The 24747-nt window shown below is 38.1% G+C and overlaps 1 long non-coding RNA gene across 1 annotated transcript in view; it reads right to left on the minus strand.

Annotated features, from left to right (window-relative positions):
- The window catches only part of LOC145675773 (uncharacterized), a 111222-nt gene extending 88081 nt beyond the window's left edge, over positions 1–23141 (minus strand). Inside the window, exon 1 of the long non-coding RNA XR_014129210.1 lies at positions 22839–23141. This is a non-coding gene — a long non-coding RNA (uncharacterized LOC145675773). The remainder of the gene's footprint in view (positions 1–22838) is intronic.
- Positions 23142–24747: the final 1606 nt, after the last annotated feature.

Here is a 24747-nt window from a genome sequence, read left to right on the forward strand (position 1 = left end):
TATAAATAATAGAGTTTTCAAGTTAGACCCTTGTGGTACTCCAGGTACTAAGAACATATTTTAATCCCTCAGCTGTGTAACTGAACATCAGCTTTGCCAGTACTAAAACGTTTTGAGCTTTTCTTTAATTTAAGATGAGTTGCAAGCCATTGTGGGTAAACAAATGTGAGATATTAAACTTTGCAACCGAGAAGATAATTTACAATACCTCTGAACATTGAACATTGATCTATCTCAAACAAAAGATGCATAATAACTCTAAAATACAGGACATCTCTCGATTGTTGCGATTCTCAATTTATCGTGGTATATTTATTTGATTTCAAAGTTCCAATTATTGCGCTCTAAATTCGATTGATCATACCCGCAAAATATACCCCATATATACAGGGTGGCCCGAAATTAGGTATACATCCCTGCATTGATCAAGCATGACACTTCAGTTTATTAAGGTAATGAGTTTATTTGACTCAGTCTGTTCCGAGTGTAATGTATAAGTGAAAAGAAATTAAGGACAAATATAATAAATATACTAGTCAATTCTTGTATGTATAACAATAAGTAAATTATATAAAATGTCATGAGCCTGTATACCTACTTTTGGTCCACCCTGTATATGCAAGCAGAATTACATTTAGTGCGAGTTTCCACTCTCCTGGTTGCGCTTCATTTGTGTAAATCATATGTTTGTTAAAACATGTTGTCTACTAAGGATATTCACACTAAATAACATTTTTCTTTTCGGGTGAAGCCGAAAATTAATATTTAATATATATATATTAGAATGGATGTTTCTAGTGCATTATAAAGTACTGTAAAGGCAGACTAAAAGCATATAGCCATACCGTTTTTGCTTTCAATATTGGGGGAAGAACGGGATCTGGAAACAGTTCTTTTTTTAAAAATTAAAATAATGAAAATGTAAAATTATGAAAAAATGATCAAAAATTAGTAGATCGAATGTAGATACTAAGGATGGTTAATTCCGGATTTTTTACATGCCGGGATCCGGAAAGTAAAATCGGAAAAATTCCGGATTTTGAAAAAGTTCCTATATCGGAAAAATTTCGGAATTCGGAAAAAAAATCGGAATTTAGAAATTCCGATTTCGGAAAAATCCGCAATTCGGAAGAGGTTCCGGAATTTTCTAAATTCCGTGTTTTTCTGAAATCCGGATTCCGGAAAATTTTGGCCATCCCTACACTGTTAAAAATACTTTCTTAAATCTGAGAAACAGTTTCTTATCTGTGCACCGAGAATATCTTTTCTCAGAAACAAGAGTTTAAGAGTCTTCATCCCGGCGGAATTAAAATACCGCTAATTTTACAGTAATTATGTGATATCTTCAAATAGATAAAATATAATCGAAATGTGGAACAAGAGCGCCCTAGATAATATTATTTTACATGAGAAACCGTTATCACGACTCACTTATCTGCTTTCGATTTCGAGCTATTTTGAAAATCGGCATTTATTTTCGCGTTTCTAAACAGCTGAAAACGGAAAGCCACTAGGTGACTTGTGATAACGGTACCTCACGCAAAATAATATTGTCTAAGGCGCTCTTGTTCCATATTTCAATTATCTTTTATCTATTTGAAGATATAACATAATTACTGTAAAATTAGCGGTATTTTAATTTCGCCCGAATGAAGACTCTTAAGATTGAGAATCGACAAATCTCATTTCTAAGAAAATATTGTCTCGATGCACAGATAAGAAACGGTTTCTTGAATTTAAGAAATTATTTTTAACAGTGTAGTTCATATAATAAAATCAATTTACAGACAATATAGAGTATAGCGAAAGCTTTTCGTTTTGTGTGTTTCTGTCAATTAGAAGCTAAGAGATTTCAACTTGTGTCCAACTTCTCCGCATACAATCATCCCGGGTTGTGACTTTTGAAAGGACAACATTATAAGGGTATTTCAGTTGATCTGACCATAAATTACAATCTTTCGGTATGGTTTTCTGATTCACCTGCAGCACCAAACACACAGCTACAGCGCGAAAAACAACCAACGAAACTTTTCTTTGCAAATCTTGCTAACTAAAAAGTACTTGCATGAAGATTGCTTGAGTTGTCCTCTCGAATCAGGAAACCACAAAGCAGAATAGAAAACTTATTATATTACAAACATTGTGTTCCAGACATATAAAAGATTAAGGAGTCTAATTTCATTCCGTTCGTTGGACCTTTTATAAGAGAAAAAGAAATTTCACTTCCCGTGAGTTGAAAACACGTCATCAAGAGCTAAAAAAAAGAGGGGAAAAAATAATAAGGACTCGTTGTAGTTTCTTTTTTTGGCTCTTCTTCCCTTAATCTCCCCTCCCCATAACAAACATGAACCTAAAATGAGGAACGCAAATGTGGAAGAATATTTTGGAGTAAGTTAAGTTAGTAAATATGAAGAATACAATCTTCATTTTAAAATGTCTTCATTTGCAGGGCCAAAAAAAAAAAAAAAAAAAAAAAATGTTTTTAAGCATGCCACAAAATTGTGTTTCATAAAAGCAGAAAAGATGTCTTTTTTTAGGCGTTTTACTTTCTTATATACGGATTTTCTACGAATGAGTTATTCAGTTTCTTTCGCTCATTGCTTCAAGCATCTGCTAAGCGACGTTAAAATATACCTTTTAAGTTCTATTCTTTGTTTTACGGGTGTAAGAAGCATGAATGGGGAGGGGGCGGGGGAAGGTTCCTGAGAGGGTAGCTTGACTGAAGAAATTAACTTGGTTTGTTTTCGCTGTCGTCTTTGTACATTTTGTTCGTAGCGCAGAAATAGTAGGTATAAATGAAATACGAAAAAAAAAAAACGGTCGCTGGGTCAAATTCAAGAAATCTTAAAAGTAAATGCACGAAATTCATTGTTGATGCAAACGCTGATACATAAGAGATGCGAGGCCGTAGACCGAGCAAACGTGGGGGTCTGGGATGCGAAGACCCCAGCTAGTCTTCTTCTATAAAATTCTAACATTGCATTGAATCGGATGCTTTTATGGTAATTGTCATCTCACATTCCTAAAGTTTACTTTTCAGCAGAAGATTCAAAATTAGCAGAGTTAGTAAGGTATCAAATGGAGATTATTTTGGAATTAAGAGATAAGAATTTTGTGCACATAATTGAGACATAAAGAGTATGGAGGAAGTGTCACAAAGAAAAGTGTTAACAAAAGGGATGAAATTGAAGTGTGCAGACTAAATAATACAAAAACAAGAGAAGAAAAACTACAAGAATATGAAAAGAATAGGGGAGAAGAATTAGAAGAAAATAAATAGTCCAGTTTCGGAGACGGAAGTGAAACTAGGAGGAAATGAAAACTCTAGCACAAGATAGGAAACAAAAACCACAAGGAAATGAAAAGTCTAGCTCAGGATAGAAATTACAAACTACGAAGAAATGAAATTTCTAGCTTAGGGTAGAAAAGAGAAACTACGAAGAAGTGAGAAATCTGATACAGCACAGTATAGGAAAGAGAAACTACGTGGAAAATAAAAGTTTGGCTTAGGACGGAGAAGAGAAACTACAAGGAAAAGAAAAGTCTGGCTTAGGACAAGGAAGAGAAACGAAGGAAAAGAAAAGTTTGGCTTACGACAGGGAAGAAAAACTGAGGAAATGAAGTCTAACACAGGATAAGGAAGAAAAACCACAATGAAATGAAATTCTAGCTCAGGGTAGGAAAGAGAAACTACAAGGGAAAGAAAAGTCTGTCTTAAGACATGGAAGAGAAACTACGAGGAAAAGAAACTAGCGAACTATGAGAAACTAAAAAAAAAAATGTGGCTCACAATAGGAAAGAAAAACTACAAGGAAAAAGTATGGTTTAGGATAGGAAAGAGAAACTACGAGGAAAAGAAAAGTTAGGCTTAGGACAGGGAAGAAAAACTGAGGAAATGAAGTCTAACAACGGCTAAGGAAGAAAAGCCACAATGAAATGAAATTCTAGCTCAGGAATAAAGAAGAATGGAAGACATGCTTCAACCAGTTCAAAACATTGAGTATCTAAGAAGCAAGGCAGAAATGATTGAAGGTAAACCTAGTACAGTCAAAATGTTACTAATGTAAGATATAATCAATCTATACATATCAAAACTTATTTTGGAATATCATATGAGTTCGAATTCTGTGTGGTCCGATATCAAGTCCGGTTGTGTAAAGAATAACTTAATACTTCTCCAATTGCAATGCACTTTGATAATTGTAATTTTAATTAAATAATTTAGGAATTTTGTAGCTTGTTGCTGACATGTTTCTTGATTCTGAGTGCTTTGAAGGAACAATGAAGAAATGAAGAAACGACTAAACTGTTGTTACATTGAGATTATGTTGATATTTCCTGATCTTTGTGTCCTTTTGTATCATTATTCTCTTTTTTTTTTAAAAAAAAAAATTAGCAGTACTACGTGTATACCACGTAAAGGAGTTTGGTTTCTATGGAGTGATATTTTATCAATCAACATTGAAACCGGAAATTGTAGTGGACACTTCTGGATAGAAGGGAAGTGTACCTTTGGGACGCTTAATCGATTACAAGGAAAACCACTTCTCGCTGTCTATTACCGTTTTTGCTCTATAGTGATCAACACTAAAACCGGAAATAGTTGATTTCTACCACTTTCGGTTTAAATATAAGCTCCATCAACAAACTCGATTCCTAATCTTTGATCCTCTCTCTACATCCTGGACAAAATTGATGGTCATCCATCAAGTAATTCTTGAGCTTCTTTCCAGCCACCAATGCCGGATCTAGCCCGGGGCCGGGGGGGCTGGGCCCCCCAGATTTTGAGTGACAAAAATATTTGAAGCTATTATCTATATATTTTTGAAAATTTATAGTAAACTCATAATATACTTATCATAGTCTGGGTTCTGTAACCCCCCCCCAGTTTTTACCTTCTAAATCCGCCACTGCCAGCCACACCACCGATATTCCCAAAATAGATTTTCCCTAATGGAAAGAACTTTTGTTGCTGACTGTACCACGTGTGACAAGAAGCGCCAAGTTTCTTTGTTTTACGGAAGTTATGATAGAACAGACAGACAGATAAAGAGACACAAAGAAAGTTACATGTTAAATTGGGTGTTAAGAAATTGTTTCCCCTCGCCCCAATAAATACCTGTGTAGTTGTTAATAACAGCGACGGATAGGAACCAGTTGATAGTTCCCTCTTTTCAGGCTCGAATATTCATCACGAAACAGCAAATTCTTAGTACATTCCTCATCGTATGGCGCATGCGTGTAATGGTGGATAGAGAAGAGGAACCCTTTGTTTTAATATTTAACAAAGCAATAACGCCGTGAAAAGGTCCAGAAGAAAAGGATGAAGTGAGAAACATAACAGAGAATGAGAGAGAGATACAAGAAGGAAGGGAGACGTTTTTCGACTAAAATTTATCAATTTTTCGGATAGCTTTCATTAAGGTTCCATTATAAATCTTGATTGTGGACGAGGCCTCGCTATACAGTTAACATGCGTTACAGGTGCAACACCGGTGCGCCGCCTGATGGAGATTTATGGAAATAAAATTCGTTCCGCGGTTGGGGCTACCTCGACAAGATGAAACGAGAAAAAAAAGCGAAGAGAGAGAGAGAGAGAGAGAGAGAGAGAGAGAGAGAGAGGATTAACGGAAGGAGGAAAAGAGAATGAAAATTATGGACAAACTACGATGTAACTCGTGTTGTTTCAGTTTTACAAGGAATAAAGAAGAAGGGATCGGTGTTGCCATCTTTTGACACATAAACGCATTAGAAAAAAAAATAAATGAGTTTTCGTTTAACATTGTTAAAACTACGGTTGTCTTCCAAAACTACGTGAATACCGAAACCGGAAATAATAATCAATAACTTTTGGTTGCAACGTTTGGGATAAAATCAGAAACGTGGCCTTCTGTTGTTCTTTGGACACTATCAAATCATAAACTATCATATCTATTTATTTCTCTTGCAAGTATTACTGTACAGTGTGTTATGAAGTGTGTTAGAATATTTTTAGAACAGATCCTGCACATCAATATAAGAAAAAAAGTTAATATGCATCTGTGCTCAAAAGTGGATAGTTTTGGAGTTATCGGGTGCCGAAAACGTGAAACAAGTGAAATTTAAAAGTTCGTAGGTCCATTACGATGGGACCTATCGTAGTCGGGTCAAGACAGGGTCTAGGTCAAAACCCCCACAGCCAAAACCCCCACACTCAAGAAATGTCAAAACACCCACACAAACGGTCATAACCCCCACACAAATGGACAAATCTCCCAAACGCACGAACGGTTAAAACCCCCACAGCCAAAACCCCCACACTCAAGAAATGTCAAAACGCCCACACAATCGGTCATAACCCCCACATAAATGGACAAAACAGCCACATATAGCAATGGTCATAATCCCCACATAAATGGACAAAACTCCCACAAAATCGGACAAATCCCCCACACTCTGAAATGATCGTCATTTCACGTCTTTGTTGCGGCTCTTTATGACGCCCAAGAAGAATAGTTGCAACATCAGTTTAAGTGGAATAAAAAATGTTATTAAAAAGTACAAGGGCAATACATGAGTATGGGGGTTTTGTCAATTTGTGTGGCAGTTGTGACTATTTCTGCATGTGGGAGTTTTGTCCATTTGTGTGGGGGTTTTGTCCATTTATGTGGGGATTGTGACCGTTGCTATGTGTGGCTGTTTTGTCCATTTGTGTGGGAGTTATGACCGTTGGAGGTTATGACCGATTACCAGTGTGGGGGTTTTGGCTGTGGGGGTTATGACCGTTCGTGTATTTGGGAGATTTGCCCATTTGTGTGGAGGTTATGACCGATCGTGTGGGCGTTTTGACATTTCTTGAGTGTGGGGGTTTTGGCTGTGGGGGTTTTGACCGTTCGTGCGTTTGGGAGATTTGTCCATTTGTGTGGGGGTTATGACCGTTTGTGTGGGCGTTTTGACATTTCTTGAGTGTGGGGGTTTTGGCTGTGGGGGTTTTGACCGGTTCCCTCAAGAGATCACTGAGGAACTGGTATATGAACTATCGAAATATCCATGTTTAAGAATGCTCCAGTGCGCTCTTACTTGGACACCAATTTTTAGAGAGGTAGGTGGACAGTGATCAAGTACTCCCAAACAGACTCTCTAAGAAAAAATGATTGTGCAAGTACCGGAGGTTCTGAAAGATAGATATTTGGATAGTTCACCTAGTAGTTCCTCAATGATGTCTTGACCGAACTACGATCGGTCCTATGCTACTGAAACTAAGGACCTTTAATTATTTTTTTCACGTTTTCAGAACCCTATAAGTACGAAATTATGTACTTCTCACCATAGGTCCATATGAACTCTTTTTTGTTGTTGTTGTTATTTTGATGTCAGGAATCTATCCCCAAAATATTGAGAGAAATTTTGTAACACCCTATATTCGAATCAATAATGAAATCCGAAGTTGAGCTAGTTTTCAATAATTACGTTTTCATAGAAGAATAACAAATGGGATGAAAGATAGTCGTGGGATACTCAACACAGATACAAAAAAAAAAAAAAATGTTGTCTACTATTATCGTTTTCGCTCGACGAGAATTTATACTGAAACCGGAAGTGAAGCTATACTTCTACCACTTCCGGTTGTAATAACCCAGTAAAATTAGTAATGAAACCATCCACATATTGCTTCTCGAATCTATTGCCATTTTTGATCTATTATTGCAGTAATGAATTGATAGGAAATATCCAAAAAAAATGCTTATCTTTCCGATTGCCGTTTTTGCTCCATTATGATCAAAATTTGAAATCTGAAATTGACTACCTGTACCACTTCCGGTTTGAATAGAGGAATACAGGTTGAGACCATACTTATTCTTCTTGTGGAGTACTGTGGCTCAGTGGTATAACGTTTATGTGTGGTGGGGAATTATTTAGTTTCCGGAGTGGCACCAGCAAAACATATACAATCTGTATATCAATGGATTCACTAGACAAAACAAATCGATCGATACCGATTTTAACCACTTCCGCTTTACTGAACCAAGTTCTGTACCGGGATGAATCGGTGAACACCGAGATATCAAGCTGAATCGATTGATATGTAGATTGTATATATTTCATTGCTGATTATACTCCACCCCCGGAAACTAAATTAGACTCACTAAACCGGATGTGGTTAACCGGAAGTGGTTAAAATCGACATCGATCGATTCGTTTTGTCAAGCTGAATCGATTGATATGTAGATTGTATGTGTTTCATTGCTGATTATACCCCACCCCCGGAAACTAAATTATTCCCCTCCGGTGCGTGAGGTCACTGGTTCAATACCCGGTGAAGTAAGTTTGTGATGGACCGTGGATTTTTCGGAGTACTTACGTTTCCTCCCATATTCTCATTCCACCAATTTTTCTATCATCATCCACTTGAATTAATCATGTGTCTCCCTTAGCCTAATAAAGGGCAAAAAAACGTGGGACGTTAAACAGAGAGATTTCATTTCATTTCAATACTTATATTTGAAACGCTGCGTTCATATGTACCGTGTTATGCAAAAGTGAACTAAGCGCCAAATTTTGAAAATCCACGTAAATGCGACGATTAGTTCCTGATAAGCATTAAAACGTTTTGCACAATCGAAAAGAGAGGAAAATCAACACCTTTCCAAAAAAAAAAAAAAAAAAAAAAAAGAAACATAATTTCACTTTTGATTACGGCTACATTAATGCTGGACATCAACCTTTAAACGTAATTTTCTCAAAAGTATGAAAGTGGCGCTTAGTTCGTTTTCGCAGGACACGGTACATATTAGAAAGTCATTTCTCATTGTCTCTTAGCGTTTCTAATACCGAAGTATATGGAGAAGAATGTTTATACCGGAAGTATTAGTACATTTTATCGTTTTGCAGTTTGAGTTGAAAAGCAGTGCTTATGCAAAGGTAGTGAATGGTAGTTTCATCTCGCTTGATTTTGTTGTGACTGTTGAATCAACCTGAGAGAAACATGGTAAAAGAATCCAAAAGGTAAGCTAAATGCAAAGTGCTTATAAAATTCGACTGAATATTTTAGTTTCATTATTTAAAGATCCACATTTTATATTTACTATCCAACACAACTGAACAATTTTTACATTGTTAATAATACTTTAGTATAATAAAAATTTTGGAAAAATTTTTACAAAATTTTTCATGTTTTAAATTTTACTAACATCAAGAACGCTTAAACTCTTCTCTGTCTCTTTACTTTCTTATTCGACTGTTCTACGCGCCTCTTGTTTCGCTTTGTTGGCCTCAGAAAGCTTCCTAACATATATGAGTCCTCGAATTTCTACCCGTTCAGCATGATCGGAGATATTTTCCAAGAAACTACAGCTCGCATACACACCTTTGTTCCCATACTGTTTGACAGGTAATACTAAATTTTCTGCTTTCAATGGCTCCAACAGGTCATGTTATGTCACTGTCTTGACGTACGATACAGCATTCAGCCGTAATTTTTCATATAAACTTATGGACTGTGAGCTCTCTCTCCATACTCCTATACAAATTCCGCAAAATCCTCCAAGTTCCTCCGACATATACCAAAAAGTATAGTATTCTGCTCGCACCCAAAGCTTTTTGATTGCAGGGACCAAGCTTTAGGGTACACTCCAATACTACAACTTGCTACGTCTATGTCGTATTAAACGGTTACGGTTATTATTCTGCACAAGAAAAGACAGTAAGTAATAGTAAAGTACTACCATCTATATTTTCAGAAAAACGTAACAGAACAAGATTGTTTTTATAAGAGAAAAAAGTACAGATGAAGTGTAAGATCAAATTTTCATGTTACATCAATCATTTCCTTGTTAAACAAGTATAGTTTCACTTAGTAAGTGTAAAAATGTATCTTGAATTAGGAAGTTTTGAGGGGATCCGGACCTCATGGGTCTCTCGTGGGTGAGCCCGTTTCAGCTAGAATTAGACTGTTTTTATAAGAGAAAGAGTACAGATGAAGTGTAAGATCAAATTCTCATGCTACATCAATCATTTCCCTGTTAAACAAGTATAGTTTCACTTAGTAAGTGTAAAAATGTATCTTGAATTAGGAAGTTTTGGGAGGGTCCGCAGGGCTTTGCCGTGGAAAATCAGCGCCCGGGGCGAGAGTATACGACGGCGCCCCCATGTATATATTCCAAGCATTTTTCCCATCTTCTTTCCTTTTTTTCTCCCGAAATTTTTGCCCCCCTTACTTCGGCGCCCGGGGCCGCCGCCCCGCTCGCCCCCCACCACCACGGTACGGCCCTGGAGGGTCTCAACACGATGATGGCTTCTACACCGTGCATGCGTCCATGGTATTCTGTTAGTTGTTCAAAGATCATCTACATGTTGTTCTCATCTATTGGGGGAGAAAATGGAAATTTGACAGAATTTTAACTATAGGAATAACATGGAAGAATCAATATATGGTGACTTGAAACGTATTTATTAACTTCAAAAAATAAACATTTGTCCACATGATTGTGTTTCTCTCAGGCCTGTAGCCAGCCCAAAAACGTAGGGGGGGAAGGGCGATGCATCCATATTATAGTTCATCACCACATTATAGTTCGTTTGCCAGTCTACCGTGAAGATTTTAGGGGGGGCAGCCAAAATTTAAGGGGGGCGCCCCCTAGACCCCCCTGGATACGCGCCTTGTATTTCAGATGCTTTGCAAACACGAGAAGATAATAAATAGTCAAACAATACAATAGGAAACTTTAAAGAGAGCTTTCTTAGAAATTAATAACAACTGAACATTTATCCCTCCCAGGTGCATCTATATATAAAGATAAAAAAGAAAGTTCTGTCTCTTTATTACCCACCACCTTCGAACATTGATATGTCACCTAAGACGTACCTCGAAGATCAAAAATAGTCTCAATCAGTATCGGCGACCTTCTGCCAATGTTCTGGAAGGCCATGAATTCCTTCGTGGTAGAACTACTTGATGGGCCGTGAAACGAAGAAGATATCAAGTGCTGCATTTTGCACCTCTACTAGAGATTTGAACTCTGCCATCCTCTAAGGTGATTGTCCAAGGAACTGAACAGGTGATAATCGGACAGTGCAATGTCCAAGGATTATGGCGGATGCAATAGTGTTTCCCATCCGAGGCGTAGAATGGTGTCCTGGTTCATCCTAGCCACGTGGGGCTTAACGTTGTCCTGTAACAAAAGGACCCCTTTGCGATTCAGAAGTACTGGCTCTGGAGTTTTGAGTTTTTTCTTGAACACGGCTCAAATGCTGACAGTACACAGTTGCATTGATGGTCTTACCAGCTGGTAGCACTTCCCGGCAGCTGGTACACGATGCTGCGAGCAGTCCACCAAACACACAGGAGGACCTTCGTCTGGTGCAATGCTGGTTTCGGCTGTTTTGCAACCGGTTCACGAGTAGCTAACCAATGATGACTGCGCCGTAGAGCTTCGTACAGGACCCACTTCTTACCACATGTCAACATCCTGTCCAGAAATGGCTCCTTCCTCAGACGAGACAGTAAAGAAACACAGCTGTCTGCTCGCGTTGCCTTCTGGCCGGGAGTCAGATCATGTGGGATCCATCGACCCAACTTGTAATGCTTCCTAAGTTGATAGAGGTGCTACCGAATGGTTTATACACTCACATTGAATTGTAGTTTCAGTTCCTCACATGTCTGGCCACTGTTCACCTCAATTGCTGCCTGAAGATCTTCATTTAGTACATGTGTTGGTCTCTCGACATTTGGTGCGTCTTTGAATGTTTCGTCACCGTCCTTAAACTTATTAAACCACTGCTTCACTGTCCGCCTAGTCACGATACCCTCACCAGAGGCCTGACATATCTTCTGCCTCGCTGCAGCGGCGTATGACACCAGTTTGAACTCGTACAACAGACACGTCGTTATGACGCTCTGTGGAGGTCCCGTGTTCATTCTGTCCTTACGCAACTTCACAGTGTAACTGAAGTGCCACAACCAGGTAGTATGTTAGATATACCCATACTAACAACTGATCTTCGTCTTATCTCCATTAAACTCACGGTGTGAGGGCCAATTGAACTTTCGATAAGACACGATAACGTCCATAGCATTTTCAACGAAGGTATAAGGTCAACTTTCTTTTTTCAGTTCCTTGATATGTATTAAGATACGTAAGATATGTATTAAGCTTTCAAATTCTTAGTACGAAAATTATCCAATACCAAACTGTAGTGTTAAGTGTTTCAAGTCACTACTCTATTACCGGTTTTTCACTATCTCGATTAGTGTTGAAACCGGAAATGGCGAATTTTAGACACTTCCGGTTTGTATAAAGGGTTAAGGGAGATGGAACCTATTCCTCGGACACTGATCTCGTTGCAGTTCGGACTCGCTACATTTGACGGGGCTTGAGCTCATTCGGAGTCCCTAATCTAACAAAAGTTCGACTTCACTAATGTGAATGGTGTTCTCGTAGGATGCTTTATTTTAAAAGTGAAAATCAAGGACATTAAGTTGTCACTTTTAAGTGAAATAAAAGTGACAAAGTTGCATCTACTTCCTTGCATAAGTGTAGTAACATATAAAAACCCAAAACAAAAGTCCTTAACCGAAAAGAAAATTTTGATACATATAATGATATAAATAAATAAAAATCTTCACATTATTGAGATGTCCCTCCCTGCTCGTGCTTCATTTTCGTGTGCGTGTGTGTTTTTGTAAGTGTTTGCTAGAATTATGGAGCTTATTGAAGTAACTTGTTGCATTGAAACATTTTCTGGTCAAACTGTACATACGAAAAAAATCGATAAAATAGATATTCGCTGTCACATATAGGGATGCGCACGAGACAAGATTTGTAGCTGTCTCGTCTCGAAAATGTGCTGCAACAGTGATGTCTCGATTCAAAAAATGTATATTTTTCTATTGGAAGAGCCGTGTCTCGACTCGAATTTTGTCAGGAAAATCCTGTCTCGACTCGTCTCGTGCGCATCCCTAGTCACATATGCTTTAATGGTGGACTCGCTTCTCCTTTGCTCGGGATTTGAGTTACTACTATCACTAAAACTCTCGCTTCGAGTCTAGATTTACCATCTTTAATCCTTTCACTCTTTGGATTGGGGCAACAACACAACTACCTTCAATACTGCTCGAACTCATTACCCTCCATGAAGTTTGCGCTATCTCAGGATTACTACTCTCAATTGGGTTCTCACCCAATTATTGATCTCAATTGCAAGAGACTTTTGACCAGAAGCGCACCCACGCGGGGGTGGGTGGGGGTCTGCTAGGTCTGGGACCCGTCCGAAGCTTCGTAAGTTAGCATGCATTTGTACACTTTTTAAATAAAACTATACTTCATTACAGGGGCGGATCCAGAGGGGAGGGACGATCAGGGTGATTGTCCCCCTCCAGAAGAGGAAACTTTCTTATTTTATATATAAATAAAACCCGTCCCAGTGTTTGGAGCTCCTAAAAGTAGCTCTAAGTAGAAGTATTACAACTCCCCCCCCCCCAGAAGTCCGTCCTGAATCGTTAGCAGAATTATGATTGCTGTAGCCTAAAAATTTGATGTTACACTTCATCCGTCCTCTTTCTTCTCTTATAAAAAACAATTTAGTTTTATAGTTTTTCTAAGAATATAGATGGCAGCAGAGTTGGCGTGGGTCAAGGAAAACTTGACCCACGACCCACTGATCCACCACCCACCGTGACCCACCACCCACCGTGACCCACGACCCACTGACCCACCACCCACCATGACCCACCACCCACCGTGACCCACTCTGACCCACCACCCACGGTGACCCACTCTGACCCACCACCCACGGTGACCCACTCTGACCCACCACCCACCGTGACCCACCACCCACCATAAACCACACTCATCCACTTTGACCTACTCTGACTCACAAAAATCCATCATCATCAACTCTAAACACGATCCACGGCCTCTTCTGAACTGACTAAAGAGTTTACACTTGTAATAAAACAAGACTGAAATTGTCACTAATCGGAGTTTGAATTTCTAGTCAATCGCTCAAGCACCACTCTGTTACAATAACGGTGGATTTGACCTTTACGATATAAAATGGTAAAGTGTTTGTCAGTGAGGAAATTGAAACAGTTCGAGGTGGGGGGAAATTAGTGTGTGCCTAATATATACTTGTACAAAGAGAGTATTCTTGCAAGTGTTAATTTCTGAACGCATTCAAAAAAAACTTCTATTCGCAGGAAAATACCCCTGTACAATTTGGAAAAGGTTATGGTTTCTCAGTTCACAGTATTTTTCTCACAAAAAACTTGAAAAATCAGTTTTTCATAGTTTATAAAGGTGCTCGGGTACCCTAAAGTATGCTCATAATTGTAATTTGTGTAACCACTAAAACACCACGTTAAATTTAAGTTACAAATATGCATAATTGTAATTATTATGAATATTTATTCAAAGTAGTTGACCTAAAGCAAAGAAGAGACTTACTAAAAATTAGGTACAAAGTTGAATAACACAAATAAGCCATTAGTAATACAAGTATACATTTTCTGTAACTCGTAATTTTCCACCTTAAAACAAATCTGAAATCGGATTTATTTCCTGTTGGTAACTTTTTCGTGGTAAATCGTCCGCAGCGGAATGATGTCCATCCTTCAGCCAAGAAATAACTAGCTCGTCTGTTTCGAGCTTGTCTAGCGGTGGACCATTAACATTGATGAACAACAAGTTAGACAATGTTTGAGCACTTAGTCTATTTCTAATATCAGTCATCTGTAAATTCATAAGGGGAAATCCCTGTTCGCACTCTGTCGTGGAAATTGATAATACTTCTACCCGATTTCTGCAACTCCTCATCGACAATCTACTTGTTAGACTTAAGTTTGATAACGATTTTTCTTGGTCAGTTTTGAAATACTCAGCAAGAAGTATCATCTCTCTATCACCATACAACATCTTTTCCATATCGACCATGTCAGTTGGCAATGCCGACTCACGGAGAACAGAAACTTCATCTACCACGCTGGGAATCTTATGAATAAATTATGAATTAAAGCCTGATAAACTGATGATTTCTTATTTGTTTATAAATTTAATTTTTGTAATTACACATGAAGGTTTGATACCATTACTAAGTTTCTTCCCCATCTAGAAAGCGAAAGGGAACGAGTTTCCTGGAAAGTGTTCAGAGGTGAATGGGAATTTCCCTCCTTCTTCCCCTTCAATTACCACACTGCTGTTTGCCATGTGCCAAATTACGATGAATTTAAATTAAATTATCATAATATAATTATTTCCTTGTTGAATTATCAATACTTTTCCGTGGAAAAAAGGATGAAATTTGAAAGTTCCAAATCAAAGTAAGTAGACCAACGTAAAGGGAAAAAAGTGTAAAATTTTCCATACAATTATGCGTACAATCCAAACTTCAAATTTCCGTGTAATTAAGCTTACAGTACAAATTTTATGCCTATTTTTCTCACAACTTTATGGGTTGATTGCCCTGTGCTGTAAGCGCTCCATATAATAAACATAAGCTTCAGCAATTATTATAACAGAAATCAATGGATATATGAAGCCAAGCACTGTATTTTTTGTTTCTGATTTTTTTTCTTAAATAACATCGATCGTTTTCGATCATTTTTAACCAACTCACTACCAATTTTCCATATATAGAAAGTGCCCCCCCCCATAAAGGAGAATTTTAAAAATGCTAGGACACATTCTGTTTATTTTCAATAAAAAGTTAATACACTGAATTTCAGCTCCGTAAGTTTAACGGCTTGCTTGATACTCATTTTTTTCCCGCAAGAATTTGGATCCTCACTACCTCCTTAGGATATTATGCATTATAATAAAAGCAAGATAACATCCCAATTTGGATTAAGGCCTAACTATATACCAAAAGTAATTTCATTTGACTTTGCAATTTGACTGTGATGATCAGGCACACATAGTTACATTCAATTTTTTTATATATTACAGTGACTCAAAGATGTATTTTTTCCAGTAGTTAGCCAAGTTGTAGTGTAAGTCCTATTGCTATTATTACAATTAAAAATATCAATATCCAAAAGTGCCTGAAGTTCTTTTTTCACTTGGTTAGATATATTCACCTCAGGTAAGTAGACAGAAACAAGTGGAAAAGGAAGGGAAATGAAGATCTTGAAAGTAAAACGGAGACAAATTTACCAGTCTTCAGAAGATACTGTCTACAATGCAGTGAGCAGAGAGGGTCGGTAGATCATACTGAGCCGGTGGGTCGCAGTGGGTCACGGTGGGTAGTGGGTCGCAGTGGGTCACGGTGGGTGGTGGGTCGCAGTGGGTCACGGTGGGTGGTTTGTCACAGTGGGTCACATGCTGTTGACCCACGACCCACTGACCCACTCCATCTCTGGATGGCAGTATTTAACAATTACTGTATTTCTTCGAATATAAGGCGCACCTTTTTGTCAGCTTTTAAACGTCTAAAATTGGATTCGATGGCGTCTTGGATTCGATGTATATACTGCAATATACATATTTATTCATTGCATGTAGGTTACAACATAGTATCTACTGCACTCTTTAATACTGGTAGTTACAACTAATTTGCTTAAAATTGGTTGTATTACAACAATGACAGACTGCACAAAGATCAAGGTGACCAGAACTTGTACTTGCAAAAACGGGACGCATACGAATTGGCGTCGGATGGGGGGGAGGGTTATATATCTGACTTCCAGATTGCATTTTGGGACTCAGCACTGTTTTCAATTTACAAAATACACAAGTATAATAATAGCCAGCGTTTCCAACTGAAGTACTATCCAACAATACTTTGAACTACTAATAAACTACTTACCTCATTATTAAATATCCGTTATTCTCTACTATATCGTCTAGCGTAACTTCCATTTGTATTCTTGGGATGAATAGATCTTTAAAAGTTCTCTGTTTGCAGTCAACAGTTTGTAGAAATCGGTACAAGACTGATCAAAATTAATGTTACTGATCAGCACAGCTTTCAAAGTATCTATAGAGAGTTCGGTTTTCTCACCTGTTTACAAAACATTCATGTGCGAAAATACACGTTCAGTTGGAGCATTAGTCCCGGGTAAACAGAGACGGAACTCCACAACTTTTAGAAGATTTGAGTACGGTACGTTATTAGAACAGAAATGGGAAAATACTTCTACCCAGCACTTGTTAGGAGATGCTCTATTTGAGTTTCACTTTGTCAATATTTCTGGTGTCAAGAGTATAGAATTTGCATTGACCATTTATATTTTGAATAATAATTACGGGACACTTGGGTCATTTGTACTTAAAAACGGGACATTTAGGCGTCCCGTTTGAGAATCAGAAAAAAAAGGGACAGCGGTTGAAAAAAGGGACTGTCCCGGCTAAAACGGGACGTCTGGTCACCTTGACAAAGATGGTAATTCCTCACGAATAATGAACATTTCGTTTTACTGATAAGAAAATGTTTATCGAAATAGGATTGTATTTGTACATTATTTCTGCGCCTTAGATTCGAAGCTTTTTTAAAATTAGTTTAAATGAGGGGAAATTTCAGGTGCGCTTTATATTCTATGGCGCCTTATATTCGAAGAAATACAGTATTTATCGTCTTTTCGGGTGCAGAATAACACACTACATAAAAGTACTGTCATGTAGTATTAAAACTCCCAAAATTTTGACTCCATTCCAACAAAAATTTCTGGGTGCACGCCTAGGGTTGCTATTCGTCCCGGAAAAGAATCGAGATCTGCGTCCCGGTGTCTCGAAAAATATTTCTTAGGTGGCTAAAATGTCTTGAATTTCAGCGCAGAAGAAAGATAAGGAATAACATAAATAAAGTAAAAAATTCAACGAAAGAAATTCTTTGAAGATAACAAACGCCGCCAGAACATATTACCAATGAATTAACCATTCTTTAAAAAAAAAAAAAAAAAAAACGTGTGAAAGGAAACATCATTCCTTGAATGATCTAAGATATACTCTGAAAGCCACGAAACAACAGATCCTGAAAAATTTAATAATTAAAAAAAAATGTTTACTAAGGTCGAGGGTACATCATCTGCTTACGTTTGCTTAGGTAGAAAGTAGAAGGTAGAGACCTGCACGGGCTGGGCTCGGCCCGAGGCCCGAAACCCGGCCCGGCTCGCGGGCCGGGCTTGGGCGGGCCGACACTGATTTCTCTTCAGGTCGGGCCGGGCTGGGGCCGATTAATTGCAATAATTATTGACTTTCATTAAACGATAATTAGAATAAAGGCAAACGTTGAAGAAGTGTGCCCGTGAAAAATGTTACAAAATGAAACTTTTAAACTTTATTGGGCCCGGGCCGGGCTTGGGCCAAGAATTTTAAAAAACTTATCGGGTCGGGCCGAAAATCTCCAAAACATTTCGGGCCCGGGCTGGACCGGGCCTAGGTACATTCGGGCTGGATTGGGCTCGGGCCGGAAAATCCGGCCCGTGCAGGTCTCTAGTAGAAGGTCTACTAAAAAGACTACAAGTGTGATTACGTAATACTTGAACAACTTTATCTAATGGAAGAAAGTAAATTGGGATATGATACTTCTTTTCACTTTGACGTAAAACTAAAGATTTCATTTCATTTTCTTTTCATTTCAAGCACTTCAAAGATTCTGTAATTTAGTAGATTCGTGGATTTTTATTTTTGAAATATGGCAACCCTATGTACGCCTGCCTCTAACGGCTACACAAAAAGCGGCAAATATAAAATTTATTCGCTTTATTTGTTTATTTATTTAACTATTTCTATCGTCCATAATCGTTGCGATACATTTTGATTTTATTTGTGATCCAACTTCTGTGTAAGCTTAAGATCTCAAAATGGGGGAATGCGTGGGAAAAGTAATACGGTATGGAATAAAAATAACAGTGTATGTGTATTATGTCCTATTTTTCCCTCCGTTTCTTCTCTCAATTACTCGTCTACGTTTTCGTTTTTATTCGTTTTCTGTGTTTCTTACTTTTTTTTCATTTATTCGTTATATGTTTACGGGAAGCGACCAATACAACGGGACGACAGAAGGAAGAAAGTATATGTGTGTGTTTCTTCTTCTTCTTTTTTTTAAAAAAAAAGATTTTTTCTATTATTCTTATTACTGGTATTTTCTTTTTCTTTTCTTTTACTCGTATTCGTTTGGACGAAGTTTTGTCATTCTCTCGTGTGACACGAGTGGCCTTTATAGCTTTGCTGTATTGACAAAAGTGTCGCATGTTCTGTCTTCAGGCTAAGCGCAAAAAGGGGGGAGCGGGAAGAGTAGGGGGTCTCCTCTGTCATCCCACTTCCTCGAGTCTTTCTTTTTCTCCAGCTCACAGCTGTTTAGCTACCGAGATGATGCACAGGCTAAACTATCCAATAGAACTCTTTCTTTCTTTCTTCAGATTTTTTCTCTCGCAATTTTCTAGTGTTTGATTCCGCCGCTACCCTATACCCCTCACGACGCGACACAATCACTGAGATGTAAGAATATACTACTTTTTGACATTCGTTTTCTTGAAAAAAATAGAAAAATCTATCTCAAATAATGACAATTTCATTTCTTATGAAAAAAGAAAAAGTAACAAACAAACGTAAAGTTTTCTGACTTTAAACTTAGGAAACTTATTTCCTCGGGGTGTTAAAGCTCCCCCCCCCCAAAATGCTTCTTTTACACGGCAGTTTTTTTTAAAGCACCTTGTTATAATACTTTGCTGAAGTACTGTTTCAATCACTTCTACAATATCTATCTCAAAAATGTCTTATTATACATACGTTTAACAAACCTGTGGCCCGCTTGCTCACAAAATGTGTTCCCGTGCATAAGTGCACTTAACTTTTTTAATCTCTTTCTTCGCTCTTTTTCATTCCTTCGTTTTGTCTCATTCTATCGGTGCCTCTATTTTCTATTCTATTCTTCTTTTTATTTCTCTCTCTTTCTCTCTTGCTCTTTCGACATCTTTCTATTCGACGTTTTGGTGTGCAATGCTGTCTCAAAGTTGAATATGAAGTGCCAATAACTCACGTCCAAGTGTTGGAAATGGCTACCGAACCCACCCACCCCCTTTCTCCTGAATCTCTCTGTATCTAAGCCGTCTCCTTTTTTCAGTAAAAGGGTGAATGAAGGTAAAGGGGGTTGGGGGAGGCAGGCAGACCCTGTTTTTAGTGATTGAAGAGTTTTTTGCATGCTGCCAGCACCGACGAAAGATTTGTTTCCAAAAGTTTGGCCAACGTTTTTGGCTAGATGAGGAGTGTAGAGGGGAGAAAATTTATGACTTCCATAAGGTGATAGTGATACGTGACCATTACGAGATTTTTTTTCTACTGAGGAGGAGGAGGAGGAGGAGGAACGGGGAGGACAAGAGGGGCGCACCTCTTCTCTGAGAAGTAATACTAATAACACTAGTAGCAAAGCAGTTGAGAAAAGCAAAATGTTCAGAAGAGAGGGGGCTTAGTCAGAATTGTAGGGTGGATGGGTGGGTGTAGGGATAGCAAGCAAGGCAAGCAAACTGCTTCGAGGATTTTTTTTATTTTTATTATTCCTCTCTCTCTTTTTTCTGAAGGGGATAAATTTCATGTGCCCTCTCCTATGCTATATATCTGTCGGTTAGGTTATTACAATCCATCACCAGCGGCAATAACGGTGAGCGATGGACGAAATGTTGAAGCTCAATATGATTTCTCCACCTACACCAAAAACCAGACACACACATACATACACAGGCTTAATACTACCTTCAGCACACGATAGGAAAGAGAAGAACATTCCCAGAATCCTTTGAGGTAGTTACGAAAGTTTTGCTAAAGAATTGAGACTAGAAAAATCGTCTGGATATGATATTTTTCTTGGTAAATACGCACGTTCTATCTCGCCTATCCGTCAACAGCGTCTTGTCAAAACACTGCTTTTCCGGAATAGAGAGAGGGAAAAAAAGGAAAAGAAAGTAAAAAAGGATGAGGCTTTGCAAAAGAATGAGGTCTACGGGGTGGGGGAGGGGAGTGAAGAAGAGAATCCGTGGTTTTGTTCTTCGTTCGAAACACTATGTCAGCTGTTTTCATTTCCAACTCTCCTTTTTTTCTTTCTTTCTTTCTTTTTCCCAAATATAGCACTCAATTCTTTCTTGTATAACATCTTCTTTCTATGTCGATTCTCATAGTTCGTCAGAGCGGTCAGTTTGTGTATATATAGAAAGAAGATAAGAATAAAGTTGTTTCCGCATAGAAACTTTACGTTACCTATACCTATACAAATCTGAAACCTGACACTAGAAATAATTTTTAATTTATTTTATTTTATGTTTATTTACTAACAGTGCTAGCAGGTTCGATTCCCGATGATAGTACATTTTCAATGTCAATCCAGCAGATTGAAAGCCTTGTTTGCTTAAAGCAATAATAAACTCTTGTCTACAAAGCCAGAGAAGCTCCTTGACTTATGAGATGTTGGACTCTGACCTACAAAGCCAAACTTAGGGGCTTATTGATTTAAGAGATACAGTACCTCTGGTTTGCAAGTCAAGAATCTGAAACACCTTGACTTAAGAGATAGTGAACTCCAATCTAAAGAGCCAGAATTGGGAGACTTCTTGAATTAAGAGTTGGTGAACTCTAGATTACAAAGTCTGAATCTCGAGTTTCTTGCCTTAAAATAAAGTAAACTCTGGTGTATAACAATCAGAATGGAAGCTCCATGGCTTAAGAGATAGTGAACTCCAATCTAAAGAGTCAGAATTGGGAGATCCTTGAATTGAGAGTTAGTGAACTCTAGAATACAAAGTCTGAATCTCGAGTTTCTTGCCTTGAAATAAAGTAAACTCTGGTGTATAACAATCAGAATGGAAGATCCTTGACTTAAGAGATAGTGAACTCCGATCTACAGAGCCAGAATTGGGAAGTCCTTGACTTAACATTAATAAATTCTGGTCTACAGAGTCAGAAATGCGAGATCTTTACCTTAATATATAGTAAAATGTAGTGTAGAGAGACAGAATGATAGCTTCTTGACTGAAGAGATGGTGAACTCCGGTGTACAGAGCCAGAATTGCAGCTCCGAACCGGAAATCGAACAACACCCATTCGGTTGATTGATGGACGCCGTACTTATTATGCCACTACTGGTCTGAGTACTCCGACGGTAACTTTACGAAATTCTAGACATCCATCCGAAACTTCTTTAAATTTTCCGTTCTTAATATTCCTAATCTAAGTTGATATCATTGCTTCATATTATTAGTATTAATAAACTTCTCTTCCCTTTGGTATAGTGGCTCACACGTGCGCCTTTCAAGCAGAGGCGGCTCGTGGTTAAATAAATAGGTGAGGCACAGAGAACCAGGTCGTAGTGTTAAGTGCAGGGCCGCAACTAGAGGGAGCAGGCCCCCCTAAACTTTTCGTAGCCCCTCCAGACCTCAATACAAAATGCTATTATTAATACAAAAAACAATTTGTAGGAGAATTTTTAATGACTTGCCCCCCCCCCAACATATTCATGCCCCCGCAAAACTCTGAGGCTGGTTGCAAGCTTGGTTAGGTGACGGTGAATCGGCTCTTCACCCCCCTGTTGCAGGATTTCCCCTCGGTTTTTCCTCGCTGCTAGTAATGTTGTAACATTCTTGTTATATTCTAATTTTCTTTGCTTTTCATGCTCATTTATCTGTTCTAAGATGGTTGCAGCTTGTTTGCTTATGTGTTTTAAACCAATAAAATTATTGATGTGCTCTTTCGATTTAGAATGTTTTTCTAAGCTCCGCGCCAAGTTCTTTAAATCAAAATAGCCTTCAGAACACCATACATTTTTCTTCACACTTAAAAGCAAGCACGGCCAACAAAACAATCTACCAACTACAGTACTACCGCATAGCCACTTATGAATGTCATACCAAGATTTCTTAAAAGTTCTAGCTTTCTTACCGTCTACCTGGATCAATGATAAATCAGGAGTAGGGTGTCTATTGCTAAGAATAGCCCGTTGAGCCACTTCACTTCGCCTAGAAAATGGTATGTTTAACAACGAAACTATCACATCACAAGAACCAATGTCTTCCATCATGTACACATTAATTCAGCACGAGATCAATGTCCTAAACACTGTTCCAAACTCGCAAAAAGTACCCTACACCCACAATGTCGCTCGAAAACAACTCACTGTCCCAAACTCACGAAAAACACTACACGCGTCAACTTGTTACAAACGCACAATGCCACTCGCTTGAAAACAAGATAAAACATGCAGAAAACCATGATGTTACACCCGCTATCCGTCGATTTTCGCGCTCTTACTACAAAAATGTGTTTTACAGTATTGCTATAACTGTTATAGGTTTTTTTGCTTTTGCCATCAACATTTTTAGCATGTTTACTAGAAATTAAGTATAAACTACTATATATTTTGAAACTATATATTAAACATTCCCTTTAAAGGAAATATACTTCCTCAGTAAAACGTTCTAGAAGTTTAAATGTTGTTCATATGAAGGAAATAGCAAATGTAATTCATTACTTCTTTATAATCAAGCTTACGTTTAAATTTATTCAATTTGCTACACTGCATACCCTTGTCTGGGCAACAACAGAGAGTATAACAAGTGTCCCTCTCTGGTTCAAGCATGCGCAGTGCGTGTCAGCGGCACATTTTCAACAGGCCTCCCTTGAAACACACAACATTGGAGTAATTCCGAACCCAAGATTTTTCCCCTTAGGTTACCCCTCTCCCCTTTCAATCTGCAAGAGGGATGTTTTCGTTGCAACTGCTTCACTGTTGAGGAGGCTCAATCTGTTTCAGGCCGCACTACAGGATTGGAATTTTTAAAACTAAAATTATCATGCCAAAGAATATAAATTTTCGCTTTTGTCTTTAATTTCTTTTAAATTCTGTAATATTTTATAAACATTTTCTGCACTTGAGTAAATGAATTTTAAGAAGTCTGTTTTCTGTTATACATTAAATAATTTGAAATAAGTTTTATTTCAAAAACTACACAGTAATATTGAGTTAATTTGGAATTTATTGGATATAGTTCATTTACTTTTGCTCAAGAATATAGGTGAGGCCAGGCCTCACCTGCCTCACCTGACGAACCGCTAGTGCTTTCAAGTTTGATTCAAATATTAAGGTGGCTAAGAATCGTTATATATCCTCAAAGGAAAGCGACGCTAAACTTCAACAAGACAAAGAGTATCATTATTGAACTGCGCAAAGCGTTTTGGCAGCCTGCAGGGTGTTAGATGACCCGCAATACTCTGTTGAATGCTTGGTTGCATCATTATTGAATTGCACAAAGCGTTTCGGCAACTTCCGAGAGTGTTAGATGACCCGCAATAGTGTAATGAATGTTTGGTTGCATCATTATTGAATTGCGCAAAGCGTTTCAGCAACATCTCAGGGTGTTAGATGACCCGCAATACTTTGTTGAATGTCTGGTTGCATACATCTTTGACGCAGGGGAGAGTCTATCGTTTGCGGATCTCACAAAGGCCCTTGACTGTGATTCATAGATATTACAGCATTGGCTATTACGCGTTTTTTCTAATTGAAGACAAATTCTAGTTTTGTTAAAATCTTGAGAATATTCTTCATAGAGTCTGATCAAATTAGAATTTGAATGTGTTACATTCATGTCACGTAACGCCTGCTTCTTGCGTGAATTACATCCACCATATCAAAAAAGGTCAAATTATAGTGCACATTTTAGTATGGAGATATGTATGCATATTGAAGTTTAGCGTTTCCTTTTTTTTCAGCACCAAGACTATTTGGGATAGAATCCGATCCATTATGATGGGTTAAAATGCTCTGCCACCGGAAGTCGAGTCCTGGATT

Source organism: Thermobia domestica, chromosome 18 (genome assembly GCF_964235325.1).
Source record: "Thermobia domestica chromosome 18, izTheDome1.hap1.1, whole genome shotgun sequence".
In the NCBI taxonomy this organism is placed as follows: domain Eukaryota; kingdom Metazoa; phylum Arthropoda; class Insecta; order Zygentoma; family Lepismatidae; genus Thermobia; species Thermobia domestica.